This window comes from Equus caballus, chromosome 3 (genome assembly GCF_041296265.1).
Source record: "Equus caballus isolate H_3958 breed thoroughbred chromosome 3, TB-T2T, whole genome shotgun sequence".
Taxonomy (NCBI): domain Eukaryota; kingdom Metazoa; phylum Chordata; class Mammalia; order Perissodactyla; family Equidae; genus Equus; species Equus caballus.
This window is the reverse complement of record NC_091686.1, coordinates 19556377-19584089: the sequence shown is the minus strand read 5'-3', so window position 1 is coordinate 19584089 and position 27713 is coordinate 19556377. Positions and strand designations below refer to the sequence as shown.

Below are 27713 nucleotides of genomic sequence, written 5' to 3'. Positions count from 1 at the left end.
GGATGAAGCAGGAGAGTGAAGTGTACATAGAGAAAGGGGCAGAGGTGAGAGACCATCTACGAGGCACTGGCTGGGGAGAGGAAGGTAGGAGAACCAGCCTGATTTAGCAGGTCGAGCCCCCTCGTGTCCCTCTTGAACTCCACTTCCTTGCCTTGAACATCTGGGACCCCTTTCAATAGATTCTCAATTAATTTGAGCAAGTTTGACATGGCCTCAGTTTCTTGCAACCAAACAAACTGAGAATAGAACATCAAAATATTTTGTCTATACCATCTTTCTCATAGTAACTACAACAAAGTGCAGATATTCATCCTGTTCCCAACAGATGGTGATATCTTTTTATTCATCTTTATTTTTCCACCACCTTCCCTTGCCTCTGCGCCTAGCACATGGTCAGCATTCCATCAAAGCTCAATGAAGGAATAAAGGAACATTCATCTCTAAATTTCTCTGCCTGGCTTTCCAGCCCTCTGTCATCTGGCCCCATCTCTAACCTCATTTCCCACTACTCCTCACTACACACCCTTCGCTGTGGTTAAACCAGTCTCACCAAGACATCCGACTCAATTCTCTGGGCCTTTCCTCAGGCTGGAATGTCCTCCTCCGTCTTCTTCACCTAATTATCCTTCTAATATCAGCCCCCTCCTTCTTCATTCATTCCCCAAATAGTTACCGAATGCCCACTCCGTGTCAGACATTATGCTAAGTGCCAGGCGACAGCAGACAACAGAACAAATAGGTTTTCCGTCGCCATGTTGCTTATGGTCTTAGGAACTTTCTCCACCAACCCTTCCCCAAGAGCGTCTGACTCCCAGTCATCTCTCTCCTCTCTTACCTCTCCTAAGACTAATTCTGAGACCCTCACACCACTGTATGTTAAGGGTTTCTCTTGCATTTGTTTTGCCCACCAAGCTACCTTTTGCTAACTGGATTTTAGGTGCTGTTTAGGGCTGGAGCCTGAATTTTGTGCCTTTTCTATTTATATTTATGTGGCTCAGCATTGAGGACACACTGGGCACCTGAAAAATCATTCTTCACTGCCTGCCTGCTTGATTAAAAGTGTCTCCTGCCCTCTTGGCCCGGAAAATGGAAGGACAGAGAGGTATTTGTCTGTCTTTGCAATCCCAGGAATAAACATCAGCCTGGGTTTCAGCTGATCCCAGTAACCCCGGCCATAAAGCACCATCTAAATCCAGGGTAGAGATGAACAAATAGAGGTTTTATTTGTCTGTTCAGTCCCGGGTGCTCTGGGGGAGGGCTTCACAGACCTCCTCACCACAAACCCACGCTACCAAACAAGAAGCCACTTCTCCGGCAGCCTCCTGTGCAGTGTCCTTTGTCCTTTTACCTACCAGTCACCTCCCTTGTCTCCAGCCCTTCTGAAAGACACCTTTCAGCTCTGCGTCTTTACTGGGTGGGAGGGAAAAAAAATAGGGGCACCAGATTTCATTCTCTCCCCAGACATAAGCAAAGGTGGTTCATCCCACACCAGGTCCAGCAAGCCCTCACCACAGGATTTCTCTGCATAAAGAAAGTGCCTTTTTGAAACACAAAGTTACTCTTTCAACTCAGGAAGGGAAAAAATAATCCACCAACCAACCCCAAAACCTGCACTTGGCCAAAATCCTGAGGGCGATGGCAGGATCGAAGTGAATCATTTCTCTTTGCTCTGATTGCATCAGCGACAGGCGGCTGGGAGCTGCTGGGTCCGCAGCGGAGGCCTGATGCCACATTTGTGCCTGATTCTGATTCCCTCTTTGCTTCTGAGTAGGGCCACCTTAACTAATGCAGGACAGGAATTCGGTTCCACCCAGCTGGTTGAGTCCAGGGACTGAGAGTTCTGAGAAAGAAGCTGTTGTACCCATTTGGGCTGTTACTCCTGAGTCAAGACCAACTAATTCCATCTCTTGGTCTGCTGTTTGAGACGCTCCACAATGCCTCTGACGTGAAGTCTCAGTTTGTAGGTATTCTAAGCGCTGCAATAACTAGCACTTTTTGAGCAAAGTCTTCCTAAGTACTCTGCCCTTGCTAAACATTATTTATATGTTATTTCATTAGATTCTAAAAAAAAAAAACCCTATGAGTTAGGTGCAATGGTCATCTCTATTTTACAGATATGGAAACTGAGACCCAGAGAAATTAGGTGGCTTGACCACAGCTAGTAAATGACCAAGCCAGGACTTGGACTCAAGCCAGCTGACTCCAAAGCCAGTACTCTTCATCACTATGTTGTGGTCCTCTTTCTTCTCACTTTTCCAAGGACTCCCCATTCTCCAAAGACTGAAGAACATTCCTTCTCCTCCCAGATACCTGCAGCTCTCTCTCACCTTCCCTTAGCTGACACACTTCCTCTGATCTGTTATCACCTCTTAGGCCATTCTGAAATAATCATTCATTCCTACAGCAAGTATTCACAGCCATATATGCCAGGTCCTGTTCTAGGAGACTCAGCAGTGAACAAGACAGATGAAAGTCTCTGCCCTCATGGACTTCACATTCTCGTGGAGGGAGACAGACACTAAAGAATATAAATACATGAAAATCTATGTATACTACATGGCAATAAGTGCTAAAGAGAGAAATAAGGCAGAGAAAAGAGACTGAGAATATGTGAGAAAATGTACAGTTTTAGGCAAGGGGCCAGGGCAGGCCTCATGGAGAAGGTGATACTAGACTTCAGATCTAATAGACATGAGAATGCACCATGTAGGGGGAAGGGCATTTGATATAGAAGGGAGGGCAACTGCAAAGGCACAGAGGCAGGAGCATGCCTGGTGTTTTCAAGGAATGGCAAGGAGGCCAGTATGGCTGGAATAGAAAGTGAGGGCAAGAGCAGCTGGAAGTGAGGTGAGAGAGGTCAGGAGAGGAGGCCAGACTGTGTGGTGCCTTGCCGGCCATTGTAAGGACGTTGCTGTTTGTTCTGAGTGAAATGGGAAGCACTGGGGATTTTTGAGCAGACTAGCATTATAATAGCATCACTCTCGTTGTTGTGTTGAGAGCAGGCTGAAGGGGGACAAGATTGGGAGGCTATTGGTCATCCAAGTGAGAAACGGTGGTGGCTTGGAGAGAGGGAGTGAAGGAAGTGAGAATGCTGAGATTCTCAGTGCACAGTCATATGTGGCATAACAACGTTTCAGTCAACAACGGGCCACATATACAAAAGTGGTCCCTAAAGATTAGTACCATGTAGCCTAGGTGTACAGTTGGCTATACCATCTAGGTTTCTTTAAGTATACTCTGTGGTGTTCCCACAATGACAAAATTAGCTAACGATGCATTTCTCAGGAAGTACCCCTGTCATAAGCAATGCATAACTTGTTGAAGTTAAGTCAAAAGGATTTCCTGACAGATTGGAGGTGGGAGATGAGAGAAACAGAGGAGTCAGGAATGACACCCAGGTTTTGGGCCTGAGCATTTGGAAGAATGGAGTTGCCATTTACTGAGATAACTGTGGGAGGAAGAGGTTTGGCGGAGGGCTATCCGGAGCTCCGTATTGGACATGATAAATCTAAGATGTCTACTAGAGATCTAGGTGACGGTGAGTAGGTGGTTAAACAGACAGTTCTGGAGTTCAAGGGAGAGATCTGGCTGGAACACAAATGTGGAAGTCATTAGGGTGTGGACGGTATTTTCTGAGCCACAAAATTGAGTGAAATCATGAAGAGAGTGAAAGCAGCTAAAGGGATAAGGTGAAAGGACCATTTCCTGGAGTACTCCAACATTTAGAGGTCAAAGAGATGAGGGGGAACCAGCAGGAGAAGACCAAGAAGAAACAGACAGTGAGGTAAGAAGAAACCCAGAAGAGAGTCTCAAGGAAGAGGGAAACATCAACTGGGTCAAATGTTTCTGACTGGGCAGGTAACAAGAGGACTGAAAAGTGACCCATCAGATAAAAAGAAGAAAAGCTTAATTAAATAGTTCTCTTGTTTCCTTTAGATGTGTATTCATCTAGATTTCTCACCCAATAGCAAGGTTGGGAAGAGCAGGGATTGGGCCCCATTGTTCTTTTGTACCCTACTCCCCTCCCCTCACCATGCCACTCCTCCTCTTCCTCTAGTCGTCCACCCCTACCGCATCCCCACCCCTCACCCCCTACTTTGCTGGAGTCTGTGGGTTGACTTACCAGCCAAGGGAGCCTTGGGCCTGAGCTGAAGCACCAGGACAATCTCTTATTCAAGTCATTGCTTCCCAGATTTGGTGAAAGGAGTAAGCTACTGCCACCTCTTTAAAGAGAAAAGAAGGGAAGGGATAAACTCATGGTGGTAGAAGGGAAAGATGCAGACACCTATGTAAAAGGAAGACAGATTTTGCTTTTAAAAAAATGCAGCAATTTTTGTTGTTGTTGTCAAGAAGTAAAGGAATTTATCTTGAGGCTGCATGGCTCCTTGGTTTAGGTAAAGTCATTAATGAGCCTTTCCAGTTGGATCAGTGCTGAAACCTGGACCAGGGTATCGGTTGAGAAGGAAATTCCTCTGCACTGAGTTTTTCCCTGGCAGGTAAGGGAGATAGGTGTGTCAGAGCCTGGGAACTGTGAGAAGAGAGATGAGGGAAAGATGGCTGGCAAAGAATTCCTAGGGGTGGAGCTGGGCTGAGAAACCAGTTTTAAGAACACTGAGGTCTAACATTAATATTTTTTGAACTTTTTATTGAAGTAATAACAGATAAAGAGAGAAATGTGTACCCCTTGATGAATTTTCACATACCCGTATAAGCAGCACTCAAGTCAAGTACCCCAGGACTCCTGTCAGGTTCTCTTCCAAACATGACTCCACCCAGGGGCAATCAATCACTATCCTGACTTTGAACAGCAGGGACTAGTTCTGCCTGTTTTTTGTACATTATGTAAATGGGTCGTGCCTTTTAGTATCTGACTTCTTTCATTCAACATTGTGTTTGTGAGGTTCATCCACATTGCTGCGTAGTCATAGATTTTTCATCCTCATTGCTATAGACTATTCCATTATATGATTATAATACAATTGATTTATCCCTTCTACTGGTTTTTTTTTTTTTCCTTCTTCTCCCCAAAGACCCCCAATATGTAGTTGTATATGCTAGTTGTAGGTCCTTCTAGTTCTGCTATGTGGGACGCCGCCTCAGCACGGCTTGATGAGCGGCACTAGGTCCACACCCAGGATACGAACCAAACCGGTGAAACCCTGGGCCGCCGAAGCTGAGTGCGAGAACTTAACCACTCAGCCACGCCGCTGGCCCCTATCCCTTCTACTGGTGATGGACGTGTAAGTTGTTGCCATTTGGGGGCTATCACAAACAGTGCTGCTACAAGCATATCTGGATACTTGTAGTGTTCACTTTTTTCCCCAACAGTTTATTTTGGAAAATTTCAAACATAAAGAAAAGTTGAAATAATTGTATATTGAACATCTATATGTAAACCACTTATATTCTAAATTGACCTTTTATTATATTTGTTTTATCTCTTACCATCCCTCTACCCATCCGTAAATCCATCTTTTTTCCCCCTTTGCATGCATGTCAAAGTAAGTTGCACGTTCCCTAGCATTACATTTCACCCCAAAATATTTCGGAATACTTATCATTGAAAAAAGTTTACTATTTATTTACGGATTTTTCTTTGAGGGAAAATTTACATAAAGTGAAATGTATGCACATTAACAGTGTCATTCAATGAGTTTGAGAAATGCATATACTATGTAACCCAAACCTATCAAAAAATAAAACGTTATTATCATCCAGAAAGCTCCCTCATGTCCCTTCCCAGTCAATTTCCCCCCACAACCATTCTGTTCTCTCTCTTTTTTTTTTACCATAGATTAATTTTTTGGGTTTTTTTTTTTTTTAAGAAAGATTAGCCCTGAGCTAACATCTGCTGCCAATCCTTCTCTTTTTGCTGAGGAAGACTGGCCCTGAGCTAACATCTGTGCCCATCTTCCTCTGCTTTCTATGTGGGACGCCTGCCACAGCATGGCTTGCCAAGCGGTGCCATGTCCGTACCCGGGATCCCAACCAAGGAACCCCAGGCCGCCGAAGTGGAACATGTGCACTTAACCGCTGCGCCACCGGCTGGCCCCCATAGATCAGTTTTGCCTGCTTTAGGACTTCATATGAATGCAATCATACAGTATGTACTCTTTTATCTAAGGCCTCTTTCACTCAGCATAATGTTTTTGAAATTCATTCATGGTGTTGCATGAATAAGTAGTTTGTTTCTTTTCATTGCATGAATATACCACAATTTGTTTATCTGTCCTCCTGTTGACTGACATCTGGGATGTTTCCAGTTTGGGGCTTTATAATAAAAAATGCTACTACTATTCTTCTACTAGCCTTTTTGTGGACATGCTTTCATTTCTCTTGGGTAAATATCTAAAACCAAAATTACTGGGTCACAGGGGCATGTTTAGTTTCATGTGAAACTGACAGACTTTCATTTCAAAGTGGTTGTATGATTTTACACTCCCACCAACAAGGCAGGGAACTTAATATTGTTCCATACCCTTGCCAACATTTGGTGTTGTCACTCTTTTTAATTTAAGCTATTCTGGTGGGTATATAGTGGAAACTCATTGTGGTTTTAATTTGCTTTTCTCTGATAACTAATGATACTGAGCACGTTTTCAAATGCTTACTGGCCATTCATCTATCTTCCTTTGTGAAGTATCTGTTCAACTTTTTGCCATTTTTTATTGGGTTGTTTGGGGTTTTTTGCTCTTGAGTTATAGGCGTTCTTTCTAAGTCCCAAATACCAGTCCTTTGTCAGTTAAGGGCTTTCTTTACAAATAATGTCTCCCAGCCTATAGCCTGTGTACTCATTTTCCTGAATGTCTAAAAATAGCGTTGCTTATCACCAAATCATGAAGATATTCTCCTAGGTTTTCCTATAGAAGCTTTACAGTTTTAATGTCTACATTTAGGTCTAGGATCCATCTCAATTTTTGTATATAGTAAAAGATAAAGATTGAGGTTCTTTTTTTTTTGTATGGATATCCAGTTGTTCCAGCATCATTTGTTGACTTTCCTTTCCCCATTGCGTTGCGTTGTAACTTTGTCAAAAATTAAATGACTGTATAAGTGAATTTCTGAACTCTTTATTCTCTTCCATTAACCTATGTGTTGATCCTTATGATAGAATCACACTGTCTTGGGGCCAGCCCAGTGGCGCAGTGGTTAAATGCACATGTTCCGCTTTGGCGTCCTGGGGTTCGCTGGTTTGGATCCCAGGTACGAACATGGCACCACTTGACAGGCCATGCTGTGGCAGGCGTCCCACATATAAAGTAGAGGAAGATGGGCACAGATGTTAGCTCAGGGCCAGTCTTCCTCAGCAAAAAGAGGAGGATTGGCAGCAGTTAGCTCAGGGCTAATCTTCCTCAAATTAAAAAAAAAACAACAAAGAATCACACTGTCTTGATTACTGTAGCTTTACAGTAAGTCTTGAAGTCAGTAGTAAATATGAGTTCTTCTAACTTTCTTCTTTCTTTCTCCTCCTTCTTTTCCTCCTCCTCCTCCTCTTCCTCTTCTTTTCTTTCAGGATTGCTTTGAAAACCCTATCTCCTTCACGTAAATTTTAGAATCAGCTTGTCACTTTAAGAAGTCTGCTAGGATTGTGAAGGAGACTTTGTTGAATCTATATATCAATATGAGTAGAACTGACATCTTAACAATATTGAGTCGTCCAATCCATGACAAGGTATATCTCTCCATTTATTAGGTCTTCTTGAATTCCTCTCAGCGTTAATTTACAGTTTTCAGTGTACAGAACTTGTCTTTTGTTAAACTTATTCTAAGCATTTTGTATTTTTTGATACTATTGTAAATAGAATTGGTTTTTTAGATTTCATTTTCCAATTGTTTGCTGCTAGTATATAAAAACACAACTCATTTTAAAAATGCTAACCCTGTGTCCTATGAAATTGCTAATTTGATCTAGTGTTACCTCTGTTGTAGATTCCTTAGTATTTCTATGTAGAAATCATGTCATCTGCAAATAGAAGTTTTACTTCTTCCTTTAGAGTTTTTATGTTTCTTGTCTTATTGTACTGACTAGGATCTCCAATACAACGTTGAATACAAAGGCGGGGAGTAGACCTACTTGCCTTGTTCCCAGTTTTAAGGGGAAAGCATTCAATTTTTCAACATTGAATATGATGTTAGCTCTAGATTTTTCATAGATGCCCTTTTTCAGACTGTGGAAGTTCTTTTCTCTTCCTAATACGCTGAGAGTTTTTGTCATGAATAGACACTGAAATTTTGTCAAATTTTTTCTACTTAAGATGATCCTATGTGTTTTTTTCTCCCTTTTCTGTTCATATGGTAAATTACATTGATTTTCAAGTGTTAGACCAGCCTTGCATTCCTGAGACAAATCCGCAGGTTATGATGTATCATCCTTTTTCTATATTGCCAGATTTTATTTGCTAATACTTTGTTATGGATTTTCGCATCTATGTTTATAAAGGACATTGATTTGTAACTTTCTTCCTTCCTCCCTCCTTCCCTCCCTTCCCCCCTCCCTGTCTCCCTCTCTCTTTCTTTCTTCTTTCTTTTCTGATGTCTTCTCAAGTTTTGGCATCAGGGTTATACTGGCCTCACAAAACAAAGTGGAAAGCATTCTTTTCACGTGTATTTTCTGAAAGAATTTTTGTAACATTGGTAATAGTTTTTCTTAAACATGTGGTAGAATTGACCAGTAAACCATCTCAGCCTGGAGTTTCCTTTGCAGGAAGGTGTTTGATAATGAACTCAATTTCTTTACTAGCTAAAGGGACATTCAGATTTTCTCATTTATCTTATGTCCATTTGATAAGATGTAGTTTTCAAGGAATTTGTCCATTTCATCCACATTGTCCAGTTTATTAGTATAAAGTTATGACATTCTCTTATTAGCCTTTTAACGTCTTTAGCATCTGTAGTGATATCCCTTCTTTTATTCCTTATATTGGTAATTTGTCTCTTGGCTCTTTTTATCTGGGGGAGAGACGGGAAAAGGGGTCAGTCTAGCTGGGGATTAATCAATTTTGTTGATCTTTTCAAATAACCAACTTTTGGCTTTGTTAAACTTATTTATTTTTATCTGCTTTCAATTTTATAATTTCTGTTCTTCTCTTTATTATTTCCTCCCTATCATTTACTTTAGGTTTACTTTGCTCTCCTTTTTCTGGCTTCTGAAAGTGAAACCTAAGCCTCTTTTTCTACTATTAGGTTTTAAAGCTATAAATATCTCTCTAAGAACTGTTTTGTTTCATCTCACAAAGTTTGGTGTGTTTTATTTTTATACTCATTCAGTTCCAAATATTTTATAATATTCTCTGAGATTTCTTGGACTAATTATTTAGATCTGTACTGTTTAACTTCCAAGTATTTGGGTTTTTCTACGTATATTATTGTTACTGACTTGTAATTTAATTCCACTGTGGTCAGATAAAATTCTCTGTATGATTTTAGCCCTTTTAAATTTATTGGGACTTGTTTTATGGCTCAGCATCTTATCTACCTTGGTGAATATATCAGGGGCACTTGAACTTGAAGATAATGTGTATTCTGTTGGGTAGATTGCTCTGTAGATATCAATTAGATCAAGATGGCTGATGGTATTGTTCAAATCTTCTAAGTCTTTACTGATTTCTTGCCTAGTTGCTTTATAATTGCTGAGAGAAGGGTGTTAAAATGTCCAACTATGGTAGTGGATTTCTGTATTTCCCCCTTGAATTATGTCAATTTTTCTTCAAGTATTTTGAAACTCTGTTATGTATGATTTTTACACTTTCCTGGTGATATTTATTATTAAGAGATTTCCCTCTTTATCTCTGATAACAGTCTCTATCTCAAAGTCTACTTTATTTCATATTAATTTAGCCACGTCAACTTTCTTATGCTTGCTGCTTGCATGATACATCTTTTTCCATTCATTTCCTATCAACTGCTTTTGTGTGTCTCTTGTAGATAGAGTGTGGTTGCGTCATGATTTTTTTATCCATCCTGACAACTTCTGTCTTTTAATTGAAGTGTTTTAGACTACTAACTCTTAATGTAATTATTGATATGGTTGAATGTAGGTCATTTTACCATTTTACTGTTTGTTTTCTCTTTGTCCCCTGTTTTTTTGTTCCTCTTTTCTCCCTCTCCTGCCTTCTTTTGGGTTAATTGAATATTTTCTTAGAAATCTTCCTTCATTTATCTATCAGCCCTTTTGTTATACTTCTTTGCAATTTTTTAAAGTGGTCACTGTAGAAATTATAATATATATCCTTAACATTTCACAATCTATTTAGAATTAATATTGTGCCACTTCAGGTAAAATATGTTTTATGTGTTACATCTAATAAGTTGTAAACCTCACAATACAGTATTAAAATTTTTGCTTTCAATATTCATAAGTATTTTAAAGAAATGAAGTATTTTCAAAAATGCTTTCTTATATTTATTCTTACATTTACTGTTTCTAGTGCTCTTCATCGTTCCTGAAGATCCAAGTTTCTGTCTGGTACCATTTCCTTTCACCTGAAAAATGTTCCTTTAGCATTTTTTACAGTGCAGATCTGCTGGCGATGAATTCTTTTAGGTTTCGTTTATCCAAAAATGTCTTTATTGAATTTTAAATAGTTTCCTGTCATGGACTATGCGGTAGTGCCCTTCCCTGTTTCCCACAAAACTTCAGGAAAAGCCTGTTTCACAAAAAAGCCTTGTTGGTGCCTTGGGGAGCACAGGGAGAGAAGTGTCTGTGTAGGGCAAAAAGCGTTGCCCAGAGAGGACCACAGCCGTGGGGGCGAGAAGTCCAGCAGTGACAGAGAATCGCGGCAGCAGAAGTTGAGAGCAGGGCAGGACAGAGACAGGGAAACTGTCCTTCTCCCCACTCTGGAGTATCCCAAGGTTCATGCAGAGATGCTCAAACCTCTCACTTGGAGGTCAGAGGAAAAGTGACCTCAGAAACATGGAGCATCTGGGGACATTCAGGTTACACAGAAGAGACATTGAATTCAATTTGAAACATATTATTAAATGCATGATGTGTACTTTCAATCCTTTGGGTCTTCATTAGGACTTTCAGAAATCTTGCTTTTTGCCTAGGAATGTGAAGATTTGGCAGAAAGACCCCTCTCCCATTGGTCTGTGGGGTTAGTTGCTGGAAAGTTGCTCACCGGGCAGAGGCTGCAGGATGTGTCCCATGATCAGGTAAACATGTCGTAACAGAAAGAGTTGAAAAAAGCTTCCTCTCACCATCTGTGATACCTGGGAAAGACCTGTTCCTGACGCACGTGTTGCTCAGCTCACTAGAGCCAGGCACGTCTGGGGCGGGTGGTCTGGGACCTTTTCTTTCCTTGGAAAGATTCCTGCCAATCTGCAGGGCCTGGGCTAGGGTGAGGCACGAGAGGCACTCATCTCAAGTGCAACATTTAAAATGGTGCCCAAAAATCCAGCAATCAAGATAAATAATATTTTACTACAACGTTTTTCTAAAAAATAAAATTAGCGCAAAAAAATCTATGATGAATATCAAAATTTTAAATCAGACAGAATCTGACTCTGCACTGGCATAACTCACATCACTTGCCACCTCCTGATCCCAGCCCTGCTGGGTCCTGCTTTTACTTAAAATGTTGCTGTTTTGTTCATCAGGGATTTTTTTGCATTAATTTTGATTTTTTTTAATATTCCATTAAAATCACATTTATCTTGATTTCTGCGGTTTTGGGCACTCCCTTAAATTTTGCACTTGCCTGACCCTGTGCCAGCCCTGAACATCACTAATAACCTCTTTAAAATCTTCCTTGCCTCACTTCCATCCCAGCAAAAGAAATCCCTCAGCATACTTTTATGACAACAAGGCATTTTTTCATACATAAAAATAAAAAGCCTACTGGTGACACTAATAACAGCCAAATGAGGGATTTGGGTAAGTTCTTGGCACCGTTTATTCAACAGTTTTATAAATAGGGATTCTAACAGACTTCTGGATCCCAGAGTACAAGTTCATCAATTAAGATGATCTTAAATTTCTTCATTTGAACATAAACATTGAGGCTGAGAAATACAAGAATTTGAATATATCTTGTTACATTGGTTATAACACACATGAGTGTATTTGTTATGCATTCAAGGCTTCAATGGGGTGGAGTAATTAAATCTCAGGTCTGATACTTTGTGGTAGAGTATGGTCAGCATGGGTGCCATTCATAAGATATTTAATCCCTTGTATTCAATCCCATTGCACGTAGGTAGAACAACACTGAGTAACAGTAACACTAGGACTCTAGATTGAGAATCTCAATTATGGTATGTATTACCCGTATCAATTTGAGCAAGTCACTAAATGTCTCACTTTCCTCATCTGTAAAATGATCGACAGATTTACCTTAAATACTATATCATTTTTTTTAAAAACCCACCTTAATTGCACCCTCCTTTTATTTATGCTAAATAATTACAAGTCATCTTGATTATCCTTGATCTCTAAAATTATAAATGATAAGTTCTTTTCTTTCTTTCTTTTTTTTTGGTGAGGAAGATTGGCCCTGAGCTAACATCCATGCCAACCTTCCTCTATTTTTTGTATGTGGGATGCCACCACAGCATGGCTTGATGAGCAGTGTGTAGGTCCACGCCCAGGATCTGAACCTGTGAACCCCAGCTGCCGACACAGAGTGCGCAAATACAACCACTACACCACCAGGCTGGCCTCTATAAATGCTAATTTTGAAAAATAAAAAACTATTTCTAAAGAACATTTTGAAAAAGGAGATGTGAATAAGTAGAGCCAGATTTTGTTTGAAAAAATAATGATTACAAACTTTTTGTAGCCCAACATATTCACAGGCATATGCCAAAAGGGAGGCAGTGACCACTTCTATCCTGTAACTTCAGAGAGCTCAGAGTAGACGCTCTGGGCTAAAACATCAGTGATCTGGATTGACAAAAAATCTGGGCTTCACATCTGGGCTAAAGCTCCAGCAGGTGGAGGAGGAAGACTGCTCTTGACAATGGCTGACTGGCATTCTCAAAGGGTGGAAACATGACATTCTCACCAGGACTTAATTAGGAATCCAGGCTCTATTATTAATTTCCTTTCCCAAATCTAATCTTGCTGGGATTATGATTTGTGATTCTGATTGTACAGCATTTGGCAGGTTAGAATTATTCCTTTTTTTTTTTTTAAAGATTGGCACCTGAGCTAACAACTGTTGCCAATCTTCTTTTTTTTCCTGCTTTTTCTCCCCAAAACTCCCCGTACATAGTTGTATATTTTAGTTGTGGGTCCTTCTAGTTGTGGCATGTGGGACGCTGCCTCAGCATGGCCTGATGAGCAGTGCCATGTCTGCACCCAGGATCCGACCCAGCGAAACCCTGGGCCGCTGAAATGGAGCACGTGAACCTAACAATTCAGCCACAGGGCTGGCCCCTAGAATTATTCTTTAATTATTTTAACAGATCATTCCCATTGCTCCTTCTTTCAATTCCAGCAATTTTTTCCCTCCTTGTAGCCAGGTAAGTCTCTTAGGACCTTCTCCAGGCACTGGCGAAAGACACACTAATATCTTCATCAAAAAGAACAGGAGCTAAACCCCCATGAGGTCGCCAGGATGGTTTGTCTCTTTATAATTTTTTATAACAGCTTTATTGAGATATAATTCACATACCATGCAATTTACCCATTTAAAGCATACAGCTCAATGGCTCTTAGTATATTCACGGTGTGGTGCAACCTTCACCACAATCAGTTTTAGAACATTTTCATCACTGCTCTAAAAAGAACCCCTGTATCTGTTAGCAGCCACCTCTCATTCTCCCATGCCCCACAGCCCTAGGCAACCACTTTCTGTCTCTATAGACTTCCCTCTTCTGGACATTTCATATAAATGGAATCATACAATATGTGGTCTTTTGTGTCTGGCTTCTTATACCTAGCCTAATGTTTTCAAGGGTCTTTCCTGTTGTAGCATGAACCAGTACTTCATTACTTTTCATGGCTGAATAATATTCCATTGTATGGATATACCACATTTCATTTATTCATTCATCAGTTGGTCGACATTTGGGTTGTTTCCACTTTTTGGCTCTTGTGAATAATGCTGTAATAAACGTGGTGTACAAGCTTTTGTTTGGACATATGTTTTCAATTCTCTTGGGTATATATCTAGGAGCAGAATAGCTAGGTCATATGCTTCTTTGTACTTTTCAATGGAGTGATGTATCAATTATCTACTCCTGCATAGAAAATTACCCCAAAGCTTCATGGCTTAAAATAACAATAATCATTTCATTTTTTTTCAAGATTTTATTTTTCCTTTTTCTCCCCAAAGCCCGCCGATACATAGTTGTGTATTTGTAGTTGTGAGTCCTTCCAGTTGTGGCATGTGGGACACTGCCTCAACATAGGTTGATGAGTGGTGCCATGTCCGCTCCCAGGATCCAAACTGGCGAAACCCTGGGCCACGAAAGCGGAGTGCATGAACTTAACCACTCGGCCACGGGGCCAGCCCCAACAATAATAATTTCTTATCTCTCACATTTTGTGGGTCAGGAATTTGGGAGCACCTTGAATACGAAGTTCCTCCTCCAGGTCTTTCATGAGGTTTCAGTGAGATGCTGGTCAACATGGCAGTCATCTGAAGGCATGGCTGGAGCTGGGGGATCCATTTCTTTTTTTTGGTGAGGAAGATTGGTCCTGAGCTAACATCTGTTGCCAATCTTCCTCTTTTTCCCTGAGGAAGATTGTCATTGAGCTAACATCTGTGCCAATCTTCCTCTATTTGGTATACAGGACACCATCACAGCATGGCTTGATGAGCAATGTGTAGGTCTGTACCCAGGATCCAAACTGTGAACCTTGGGCTGCCAAAGTGGAGTATGCGAATTTAACTGCTATGCCACTGGGCCGACCCCTGGAGGATCCATTTCTTTTTTTTTTTTTTTATTGAGTTAACGATAGGTTACAATCTTGTGAAATTTCAGTTGTACATTAATGTTTGTCATTTGTATTGTAGGTGCACCACTTCACCCTTTGTGCCCACCCCCACCCCACCTTTCCCCTGGTATCCACTAATCTGTTCTCTCAGTCCACATTTTTAAATTCCTCATATGAGTGGAGTCATACACAGATTATCCTTCTCTAGCTGGCTTATTTCATTTAACATAATTCCCTCAAGGTCCATCCATGTTATTGCAAATGGAATGATTTTGTTCTGTTTTGCACTGAGTAGTATTCCATTGTATATATCTTCTTTATCCAATCATCAGTTGATGGGCACTTAGGTTGCTTCCATGTCTTGGCTATTGTAAATAATGCTGCAATGAACATTGGGGTACATAGGACTTTTGGGATTGCTGACTTCAAGCTCTTTGGATATACACCCAGTAGTGGAATGGCTGGATCGTATGGTAGTTCTACTTTTAATTTTTTGAGGAATCTCCATACTGTTTTCCATAGCGGCTGCACCAGTTTGCATTCCCACCAGCAGTGTATGAGCGTTCCTTTTTCTCCACAACCTCTGCAACATTTGTTACTATTAGTTTTAGATATTTTTGTCATTCTAATGGGTGTAAGGTGATAGTGTAGTTTTGATTTGCGTTTCCCTGATGATCAGTGATGATGAGCATCTTTTCATGTGCCTATTGGCCATCCGTATATCTTCTTTGGAGAAATGTCTATTCATGTCTCCAGCCCATTCTTTGATTGGGTTGTTTGATTTTTTGTTGTTGAGTTGTGAGAGTTCTTTATATACTATGGAGATTAAGCCTTTGTCAGATATATGACTTGCAAATATTTTTTCCCAGTTAGTGGGTTGTTTTTTCGTTTCAATCCTGTTTTCATTTGCCTTGAAGAAGCTCTTTAATCTGATGAAGTCCCATTTGTTTATTCTTTCTATTCTTTCCCTTCTCTGAGAAGGCATGGTGTCCGAAAAGATCCTTTTAATACTGATGTCAAAGAGTGTACTGCCTGCGTTTTCTTCTAGAAGTCTTATGGTTTCAGGTCTCACCTTTAGGTCTTTGATCCATTTTGAGTTTATTTTGGTGAATGGTGAAAAAGAATGGTCAATTTTCATTCTTTTACATGTGGCTTTCCAGTTTTCCCAGCACCATTTGTTGAAAAGACTTTCTTTTCTCCATTGTATGCCCTCAGCTCCTTTGTGGAAGATTAGCTGTCCATAGATGTGTGGTTTTCTTTCTGGGCTTTCAATTCTGTTCCATTGATCTGTGCACCTGTTTTTGTACCAGTACCATGCTGTTTTGATTACTGTAGCTTTGTAGTATGTTTTGAAGTCAGGGATTGTGATGCCTCCCGTTTTGTTCTTTTTTCTCAGGATTGCTTTAGCAATTCGGGGTCTTTTGTTGCCCCATATGAATTTTAGGATTCTTTGTTCTAATTCTGTAAAGAATGTCATTGGGATTCTGATTGGGATGGCGTTGAATCTGTAGATTGCTTTAGGTAGAACGGACATTTTAACTATGTTTATTCTTCCAATCCATGTACATGGAATGTCTTTCCATCTCCTTATGTCGTCATCCAGTTCTCTCAGAAAGGCCTTGTAATTTTCATTATATAGGTCCTTCACTTCCTTAGTTAAATTTACCCCGAGGTATTTTATTCTTTTTGTTGAGATTGTGAATGGTATTGTGTTCTTGAGTTCTTTTTCTGTTAGCTCATTGTTAGAATATAGAAATGCTACTGATTTATGCAAATTGATTTTGTACCCTGCAACTTTGCTGTAGTTGCTGATTACTTCTAAGAGTTTTCCAATGGATTCTTTGGGGTTTTCTATATATAAGATCAAGTCGTCTGCAAACAGCGAGAGTTTCACTTCTTCCCTCCCTATTTGGATTCCTTTTATTCCTTTTCCTTGCCTGATTGCTCTGGCCAGGACCTCCAGTACTATGTTAAATAAGAGTGGTGACAGAGGGCATCCTTGTCTCGTTCCTGTTTTCAGGGGGATGGCGCTCAGTTTTTGCCCATTGAGTATGATGTTGGCTATGGGTTTGTCATATATGGCCTTTATTATGTTGAGGTAGTTTCCTTCTATGCCCGTTTTGTTCAGAGTTTTTATCATAAATGGCTGTTGGATTTTGTCAAATGCTTTCTCTGCATCTATTGAGATGATCACGTGGTTTTTATTCCTCAGTTTGTTGATGTGGTGTATCACGTTGATTGGAGGATCCATTTCTAAGATGGATCACTCACAGCTGGCAAGTTAGTGCAGGCTGTTGGCTGGGGGCCTCAGTTCCTCTCCATATGGGCTTCCCCACACAGATGCCTGAGCGTCCTCAAAGTAGCTGGCTTTCTCTAAAACAAGCTAGGCAAGAGACCAAGGTGGAAGCTGCATTATCTTTTGGACTTAGCCTCAGGAGTCAGACACTGTCTCTTTCACCATATCCTATTGTTCACATAGGCCAGTCCTGATTTATGCGGGAGGGGAGGCAAGGTTGGAGACCATCTTGGAGGCTGCCTACCATGGATGGGTTGACTTCAAAGCTCTATTCTCTGTTGTTCCTGTTGAGATGATCCAAATTTACAGACCCCAGGCAGGAGGCCAAATAATATGTGTCAGAGTTTGTAGGATCTCAGAGCACCATGATTTGCTCCCTCACTTGGTGGATTTAACAACTTGCAGTGGAGCTTCCTGACTGTCCTGCCGGGGAATCTGAGGAGAGCCTTAGTGCACTATGTAATAGAAATAAGATCAAGAACTCCAAGCCTGCCCGCTGCCCTTGGATTGATGCCCTTGGTATTCACCTCTGGAAGAGCCAACGCTTTGTCTCTCTATCTACATCAGCAAAACTTTCCTGGAATGTCATTTGAGTTATTTAATCCAGTCGTCAAATCCACTTTCTCTCCTGGCAAATCAGCAAGTACTTATTAAGTATCTACTGTGTACCCAAGAGCAAATCCGAGAATCATTTGAGACTGATGTAGATGGATAAGCCAATATGCCCAGGCATGACCAAAATAGACTGTTGTCAAACCCACCTGTCTTGAGGCTTCAAAGGCAAGGAACTGAAAAGGATTTTTTTTTTTTGAGTTAGCATTTAGAGAAGTCACAGCCACGAGAATGCTTTCAGATTTATTTTCATCTAGAAAAGTCCCGAGGACGTGAACAACAAAGAAAGACTGAGGAACAATTCTAGATTAAAGACAGCTAAAGACACCTGACGGCAAAATGTAATGCTTAGCCTGGATTAGATCCTGGCCGAGGGAAAAATAGCTATAAAATATATCATTGGAAATCTGCAAAATTGGAATATGAACTGTAGATTAGGTAATAATAGTGGATGAATGTTAACTTTTCTGAATTTTATGATTATTTTGTGGTTACATAACAAAACATATTTGTTCTTAGGAAATACACACTGAAGTATTAAGGGGTAAATGTGTCTACAACTTACTTTCAAATGATTCAGAAAAAAATTCTGTATATACATATGCACACACACATATGTGTGTTTATATATGTTATATATATTATAAATATATTTTATATATTATGTATAATATTTATATAAATACATAAAATATAATTTATTTAATATATTTGTATATTATCGAAATTATAGAAATATATTTAACATATTATAAAATATATATTTTATAAATTTATATATAAATATTTATATATTATATATTATTTATATAAACACATATATATGAGAATAAAGAGAACAAACGCAGCAAAATGTGAACAGTGGATCTGGGTGAAGGGTATATGGGAATTCTTTATACTGTGTCTGCAGCTTTTTGTAAATTTGAAATTATTTCAAAATAAAAATTTTTAGGAAGAAAAGAAACTCCTGAGAGTCTCCCATGAAGGACAGGATAGACTGTGGTGTCATTGCTCCTTCACAGAATATGGGATGGTAAATAGGAGTCGAGGGTAGGTGGGTGCCAACTACTCACATGACCAATCCAGCACTACGTCTAAGGGCTGGAGGTGACAACTGGCTGAGACGACAACATCTCCTGGTGGTTGTTAGGAACCCCAACATTACCGAAACTTTGCACTATCCTAGTGATCCCACAGTTAGCCCCTGAAAGTGGCAGTCTTAACTTGCTCCACCCCTGACCTCTGGTCTGGCGGCCATCTCAGTGGCTCCTCCATGAGGTCCCAGGCTGGCCAGTGGCACTGTTTGCCCCCTTGCTCCCCAAGAGTGAGTGCATCCTTCTGCTGAGTTGGGCCCAGGGCCAGGAGGCAGAAACCTCTTCTATTCCCTCCAGATCAGAGGCAACCTGGCGAGAAAGCCATGCTGCAAAATCTCCCAAGTTTCCAAGAACATCTCAGAGCTACAGAATTAGCCAAATTTCTTTGAATTGGCCTTGAGTAAGAAGCTCCCTTCCCGTGACGCTACTTTGTCTCAGATAGAAAGATGCACATTCTGATTCCTATTCCACTAGATCTAACCGAGGCCCAGAGGATGCCTAAGTTAAACACTTTGGCCCTTCAGCCTTCCGAACTCACTAAATATGAGCTCCACAAAATAGCTTCAATGCCAGCCAAGCCTGGGTATCACCATCTGCCTGCCGGAGTCAATCCACTGACTTCCAGTCAGCAGTGAGAGGAAGTGGAAAGGCCACCAGCCCCAGGGGCTTCAAAGAGGAGGTCAGGGAGATCCCTGACAAGAGAAGCAATCACAAAGCCCTCAATGGGAACAAAAGGAGAAGAAGGTCTTTCTAGTTCCCGTGAAAGTGGTTACTGGACTGTGATGGTCCCAGGCAAGCCCACAGCCCAGTGGCCACCTGCTGGGGACAAAGACCTTTCTCCTCTAGCTTGGACTCTCTGATGTGGGAAAGATCAGCCTCCTGCTGTTCACCATTCGCAGAGGCTGTTCTTGGCTTTCCTGGTTACCTGAGTCCAGGCAAAGGAATCATTGGCCCAGCACATAGCAAGTTCTCAAGGATAGCAACCATTTTCACAGCGCTTACCAAGCGCCAGCACTGTCCTAGGCACCTTATAGATAACAACTCATGTAAACCCCCAGTCACCCTGTGAACATGGTCCTCTTATCCCCACTTGGCCGATGAGGAAACTGAGGCACAGAGAGGTAAAGTAACATGCCCAAAGTCACTGACCTAGTCAACAAAGGAGCCAGGATTTGAACCTCGGTGTCCGACTTGAATCTGTGCTTTTAACATACTTCTTTATGCAAGGCCTCCCAGCTTGCTCTACGTGCTGCTTCTAAAGAACCCATAATTGAGGAAATAAACAGTCATATTTCAAAAATCATATACAGACAGGAAGAGATGGACAAGGGGGTCTGCAAAGCTGGTTGACAGAGGATAGGAAAATGGAGTGGGTCTCACTGTTACCTAGTGTACTTATACTCTGTGCCATATCATTCATTCATTCATCCTCTCATATTTAGAATTCAAGGCCTACTAAGTGTTAGAATGGGAGGAAGCGAGAGGAGCACAATTCAGATAATAAAATGCAACCTGAGCACACAAATAGTGAGATAATCAGAGACGGAGGATTTTAGGCCGAGTAAGCGGTGCTGACGTCAGGAGCAGGGTGGGATCGGCAAAAGAAATTTGGGCAAATTGCAGGTGCACAGCTCCAAGGTGTGTTCCCCAACCACTCCTCCCACCACAGGTTGGGGGACCTTCTTCAGTCCGCCCATAGGCACCCCCCACACAGCATCCTTATTTTAGCATTTCCCACACTGGGGAAGTTTCCTATTTGCTTCTCTGTCTGCTATTAATTTCTCTACCTGTAGTGCTAGGCATGGACTAGTCACTCAGCGTTTTTTGCATGACTTTCTGAATGCAAAAGGCCCCGGGGGAAAAAAGCACAGGTGTACCGAGGGGAAATGAGCAGGCAGGCTCACCTGAGCAAGGTGGACAAGAACACTGCTTCTCAAACTATCTGATGCATGAGAATCACCTAGGGATCTTGAGAAAATGCAAATCCTGATCCAGTAGGTATGGGCTGTGGCCCGAGACTCCTCGTTTCCAACAAGCTTGCTGGTGATGCTGATACTCCTGGTCCCTGGATCCTACTTTGAGTAGCAAGGCCCTTGACAATTCAGCCCTTCCCGGCCCAAGAGAGCCTCATTCCACAGAAGGACTCCCTTCCTCTGGCCCTGTGCTCCTCCTATGCCCCTAAAGCAGCCTTTGCCACTGATCTCATTTTCCCTCTTCTTCCCAAACCCAGATTTGATGACAATCTACCAAACCCCTAGAGTTCCCACTGGTCCCTGGGGGCTTGGTGAGGGGTTTCCTGTGGTCAAGGACGTCTCCCAGATCACAGGTTACATCTCCCAGAGCTCAGGATCATGGTGCGCTTCAGCATCTTTGAGGCTCCAAGAAGTCCCGTGATGACAAAGCGTTGTATAGGAGAGATGGGGGAGAGACTGAATGCCCCCATAACCTCATCAGCACCATCCCAGCTACTCAAACCTAGGTAAAGTCCCACTGCTTGCTACACCATGGTGGTTTCCCATCCACCCAGATGGCCATCCACATGGAAATTCCAGAGGCACCACTGGAAACAGGCAGGGTTTGTCTTGAGGAGAGAGGAGGAGGGAGGCACCGGTCAGTGACTCTTTTCTTTCTAGCTCTCAGGACCCTGGTCCCTAGTCTCCTTCCCCTCTCCTCCTTCTTGAAGGATCTGATGCTTTATTTGCACTGAATCGTACATGATTGCTAAGACTACAATATGTCACCTCTGAAGGCTTATTGTTCTCGGTTTGCGCCCCTGCCCCCACCCCAGATCCATCTTCTATCCCTCTCTGTTCCTGGGAGGCTGAGCCCTCGGAACCACATCACCCAGGCCCCCTTACCCTCTGGCTTCAGTTTGGGTCTGGCCAGTGGGGGACGCTGCCAGGAGATCTGAGGCCAAGAGGAGAGGAAGATGGAGATACTTCATCCTGGCGGCAGCCTCTGGGCAGTGGCTGCATCTCTTCAGCCTCCATCTCCCTCTCGGTGGCTCTTCCACAGCTCAGTTCTCACTGGGCTTCCTTGGGCCCTTCCACCCCAGGGTGCTAACAGCGGGCTGGCTCACAAGTCCCAGGGTGCTTCACCATCCCTGCTGGTTCCTTTAATCCTGCCCACGTCACTGTAAATAGTCCTGTCACTAATTTCCTTATTTTATCTTATTTTTCAGTTAAACCCTTCTGAGTGTGCCTTCTATTTCCTGCGAGGCTCTGACTGATAGAGAATGCTGCATTTTTTCGGGTATAAGATCCCAATTTGGCTGAGGCCAAAGCAATGGAGTTCTAATGGTAGTATTCGGGGCTAGAGGGAATCCAGAGAGAGAAGGCAGTTTTGAAGGGGCCATCATGCCAGTGTTTCTCAGTGCCTTGAAATCAACTACATCCAGCCCAGGAGTTAGCTTCTGAATAATTTTATTCTCTTCAGCTGCCATGATCCGAGAAGTTGCTGGGCTGCAGACAGGGTGCTCAGGATTGTGGGAACCAAGGGCGATACAGACCAGGCCTCAGGTCCCAGAACCTCACTCAGGGACATGGGGGCAGGGCAGGATGAAAGCCCTGGAATGGAATTGAATGTGACAGGCAGCCAAGCAGGGCAAAGCTGCCGAGATAAGAGCCTAATCAGAGTTCAGACAGAGAACAGTGGCAGAACAGCAGACGGAGGCTTTGTTCCAACGCTGGGGACCTGGGAAGACCTCACAGGGTGGGGGAGGAGGTCACATGGGACCTTGGAGGACTGTGAAGCAGGCCCATCGGCAGCCTCAGCCCAGAAGCCAGAGCAGGCCCCTTTTCTTGGCCCCTCCCCGGGATTCTTACTGCACATCTGCTTTCCTCCTGGAGCTGCCACAGAAGAAGTCTACCCTGTGCACGCACTGTGCTGGGGCTTTGCATGCATGAGCTCATTCTGTCTGCCCAGCCAGCCTTGTGGGTGGGCTTTATTCATCCTATTTTAATAGCTAAGGACACTGAGGCTCAGTTCGAGTGACTGGCCCACAATTTTATAAATCAACACTGGAGGAACCAGGATTTGAATCCAGACTACCTGGTTCCAAGATGCACGCTCTCAACCACTGTGTTATCTATCCGCTTTGATTTCTATAACTCTTATAGGAATAGCAGCATCTAAACAATGAGCCAGCGGTGGTGCTGAGCACTCTGTACAGACCATCTAATTTAGTCTTCACAGCGCCCCCATGAGGTAGGTCCTAGTATTACCCCCAATTTTTGGAAGAGGAAGAAATTGTCCTGCCAAGAGGTTACTGCACTCCCTCATCGGCCCTCTGCCAGGACACGGTGGAGCCATTTGAACCCAAGAGACCAACTCAAAGTTCATGCCCTCAGCCACTACATTCCTAGAGGTCAGAGCCTATATTATTATTTTTTTAATAGACCTTAGTTTGTAGAATGGTTTTAGATTTACAGAAAAATTATGCAGATAATACAAAGAGTTTCCTAATTGCTCTATCTAGGACTTCCAATACCCTGTTGAATAAAAGCAGTGAGAGTGGGCTTCCTTGTCTTGTTCCTGATCTTAGAGGAAAAGCTTTTAGCTTTTCACCATTAAGTATGATGTTAGCTGTGGGCTTGTCACATATGGCCTTTATTATGTTGAGCTACATTCCCTCTATACCCACTGTGTTCAGAGTGTTTATCATAAACGGATGACAAATTTTGCCAAATGCTTTTTCTGCATCTATTGAAATGATAATATGACTTTTATCCTTCGTTTCATGAATGTGGTGTATCACATTGCTTGATTTGCCTACGTTGAACCATCCTTGCCTGCCTGGGATCTTCCCACCTGATCATGATCTATGATTCTTTTAATGTATTGTTGAATTTGGTTTGCTAATATTTTGTTGAGGATTTTTGCATCTATGTTCATCAGGGATATTGGCCTGTAATTTTCTTTTCTTGTGGTGTCCCTGTCTGGTTTTGGTATCAGAGTAATGCTGGCCTCGTAAAATGTGTTTGGAAGTGTTCCCTCCTCTTCTATTTTTTGGAAGAATTTTAGAAGGACTGGTATCAATTCTTCTTTAAACGTTTGGTAGAATTCACCAGTGAAGCTCTCTGGTCCTGGACTTTTGTTTGTTGGAGGGTTTTGATCACTGATTCAGTCTCCTTACTAATAATTGGTCTGTTTAGATCTTCTATTTCTTCATGAAATACCAAAAGACAAATAATATATGACCTCATTCACATGTGGAATATAAGAAAAGAAACAAACAAAACCGAACTCGTAGATTCAGAGAACAGATTGGTGGCTGCCAGAGGTGGAGGTAGGGGTGGGCAAAATGGGTGAAGATGGTCGAAAGGCACACACACAGAAATACAGAGTTTTATATACCCCATTATCAGTTTCCCCTATTGTTACAATTAATGCATGAATGTTGATATGTCATTATTAACTGACATCCACGGTTTATTCAGATTTCCTTAGTTTAGCTAATGTCCTTTTTGTGTTCCAGGATCTCCCATCCAGGATACTACGTTACATTTAGTCATCATATCTCCTTAGGCTCCTCTTGGCTGTGACGGTTTCTCAGACTTCCCTTGTTTTTGATGATCCTGACAGTTTTATGAATTGTGGTAAAATATGCACAACATAGAATTTACCATCTCAACCATTTGGGGGGTTAATATTTTCAATTATGGTAAAATATACATAAAACTTACCATCTTAACCATTTTTAAGTGTATAGTCAGTAGTGTTAAGTACATTCACATTGTTGTGCAACAGCTCTCCAGAATGTTTTCATCTTGCAAAACTGAAACTCTACGCTCATTAAACAACTCCCCTTTTTCCCTCTCCAGCCGCTTTCTGTTTCTGTGAATTTGACAACTTTAGATACCTCAGATATGTGGAATCATACAGCATTTGTCTTTTTGTGACTGACTTATTTCACTTAACATAATGTCCTCAAGGTTCACCCATGTTGTAGCATGTGTCAGAATTTCCTTCCTTTTCAAGGTTAAATATGTTATTGTATGTATTTTCCACTTTTTGTTTATTCATTCATCCCTCAAGAGACACTTGGGTTGCTTCCACCTTTTGGCTGTTGTGAACATGGGTGTACAAATATCTCCGAGAGTCCCTGCTTTCAGTTCTTTTGGAGATATACCCAGAAGTGGAATTGCTGGATCATACAGTAACTGGGGAACTGCCATTGTGTTTTCCATAGTAGCTGTACCATTTTACATTCCCACCAACAGTGTGAAAGAGTTCCAGTTTTCCACATCCTTGCCAACACTTGTAAATTTTTGGATTTTTTGATAATAGCCATTCCAGTGGGTATGAGGTGGTATCTTATTGTGGTTTGGATTTGCATTTCTCTGATGATTAGTGATGTTGAGCATCTTTCCATGTGCTTATTGGCCATTTACATATCTTCTTTGGAGAAATGTCTATTCAAGTCCTTTGTCCATGTTTTAATCAGATTGTTTGTTTTTTTGTTGTTGAGTTAAAGGAATTCTTTATATATTCCAGATATTAACCTCTTATCAGATAAATGACTTACAAATATTCTCTCCCATTCTGTAGGTTGTCTTTTCACTCTGTTGGTTGTGTCCTTTGATGCACGACCTTGACAGTTTTGAGGAGTACTGGTCTGGTACATTATAAGATGCCCTCTATTGGAATTTGATGTTTTTCTCATGATTAGACTGATGTTATAGGTTTGGGGGAGAAAGATCACAGAGTTAAAGTGCCATTTTCATCACATCATAGCAAGGATACATGCTATCAACATGACTTATGACTGTTGATGTTGACCTTGGCCACCTGGCTGAGGTTGCGTCCGCTTTCCTGTCTGTAGAGTTACTCTTTCTAACCCCTCCCCACCTTTTCCATACTGTACTCTTTGGAAGGAAGTCATTATGTGCAGCCTTTGTGGTTTCTCTACACTAAATACACCGTTATAAATGATCCTTTTATTAAACTTTCCTCAAATTACCTGCTGGGACCCTAGCTACAATATAGGCAGATAATGTTTCATATTTTTTTAAGAGCTTTTCATTGTGGAAAATTTCAAACACATACAAAGAGAATTATGTACCCAATTCCCAGTGCCAGCAATGACCAACCCTCTGCCATTCTTGTTTTGTCTAGACCTCTACACACTGCCCACTCCAACTCTATTTCATTAACAGTTTCTTACAACCTCTTCCCCTTTTTTTTTCAGGTAAAAGTCACACGTATTAAAATGTGCAAATCTTAGGCTACATAATTTTAATAAGCGGGTACAGCTGTGTAACACACATCCCCTTCGTGATGTAGAGTAAGTCCTTCTCCCACTGCCCTGCCCTTTCTCATCCACGACCCTCCAGCCATCTCTCCAGAGTCAACCTCTGTTCCAATTTTTTTCACCTTAGGTTAGTTTTGCCTATTCTAAAACTTCATATAAATGGAATTATACAGTTTGCACTCTTTTTTTTTTCTGGCTTCTTTCATTGAGTATAATGTATTTGAGGTTCACTCAAAGTGCCGTGCATATCAGTATTTCATCCCTTTCTATTGCTGAGCAGGATTCCATTGAATGCACGTGCCACAATTTGTTTATCGGTTCTCCTCTTGATGGGCATTTGGGTTGGTACTTGTTTTGGCTATTATGAATAAAGCAGCTGTGCACATTTTTGTACGAGTCTTTTCGTGGGTATGTGTTCTCATTCTCTTGGATAATCACCGTTTTATATGTTTCTGTATCCACTAGGGCAAAAGAAGTGTGAAAAAATGAACTGAGTTGTGGAACCAAGAGCTGTGAGGTGGCGATAATCATTTCAAATAATAAGGTGCAGTTCACGTAATAAAGTTCCAAAGTTGAGCATGAACTCCAGCAGCAAAGGCGGGATAAAAAGAAAGGACATCTGAGGTGTAAACTTAGTGATTCAGTCAAGAATTTTGAAAAAGGACAGGCTTTGAAGAAGAGCCAAAATGAGGGGACACCCAGGAGACTTCCTCCCGCAAGGGACAGAGGCTGCTCTCCCACATTCTGGCTGGACAGGGAGTCACACAGGGCCTCTCCACTGGAGTCACATTGGAGGCCACAACTCGCGGAGGCAGCCCAGCGAGAGCAAAGACTACAATGCCTGTAGTCTGCTAGTGAGATTTTTCGTGATGTTTTGTACCTTGTCAAGGAACGTTAATACCCTCTGTTTTTCCCTCCCTAAATCCACTCCTGAATTGCCACACTGAGAGAGTTTGTCCTGGCCATGGATAATCCAGAACAGGAGACAATCCAGCGATCTTTTCTCCTTGGCTCCGGAAGATGTTTGTGTGTAGTCGGGAATCTGGGTGGCTGCCATTAACCAGCCACGTGTTCCTTTGTCTCCAAAGTCCCTTCCAGCTCTGACATATTATGACCCAGCAACTGTACTTCTTTTTCCAATAAATGTTTTTTCTTATTACAAAGGTATATGTGTCCACCATAGAAAGTTAGAAAACATAAATAAGGGATCAGAAGAAAATATAAAATGAGTCGATTTCACCGCCCAGTGCTAACTCTTATTAACATTTACTCATTATTTAATACATTTTTATTGAGTGCCTGCCAGGCACTGAGCAGTTTGACACATATCTTTCCAGGCTATTTATATTTATATTTTAATGAAATCATCCTGCTTTGTAATCTGCCTTTCACTTAATGGACAGTTGTGAACATATTCCCATGTCAGTAAATATTTTCCTACAACGTTCCAGTTTTTTATGTTAATAAATACTCTCAGAGGGGCTGGCCCCGTGGCCGAGTGGTTAGGTTCGCGCGCTCCTCTGCAGGCGGCCCAGTGTTTCGTTGGTTCGAATCCTGGGCGCGGACATGGCACTG

General features: G+C 41.7%; 1 long non-coding RNA gene across 1 annotated transcript; it reads left to right on the top strand.

Moving 5' to 3' along the window:
- Nucleotides 1–27295, top strand: LOC138923581 (uncharacterized). The gene is made up of 3 exons (XR_011437368.1): nucleotides 1–84; nucleotides 11050–11154; nucleotides 26604–27295. It is a non-coding gene; the product is annotated as an uncharacterized lncRNA (long non-coding RNA).
- The last annotated feature ends 418 nt before the right edge of the window (nucleotides 27296–27713 follow it).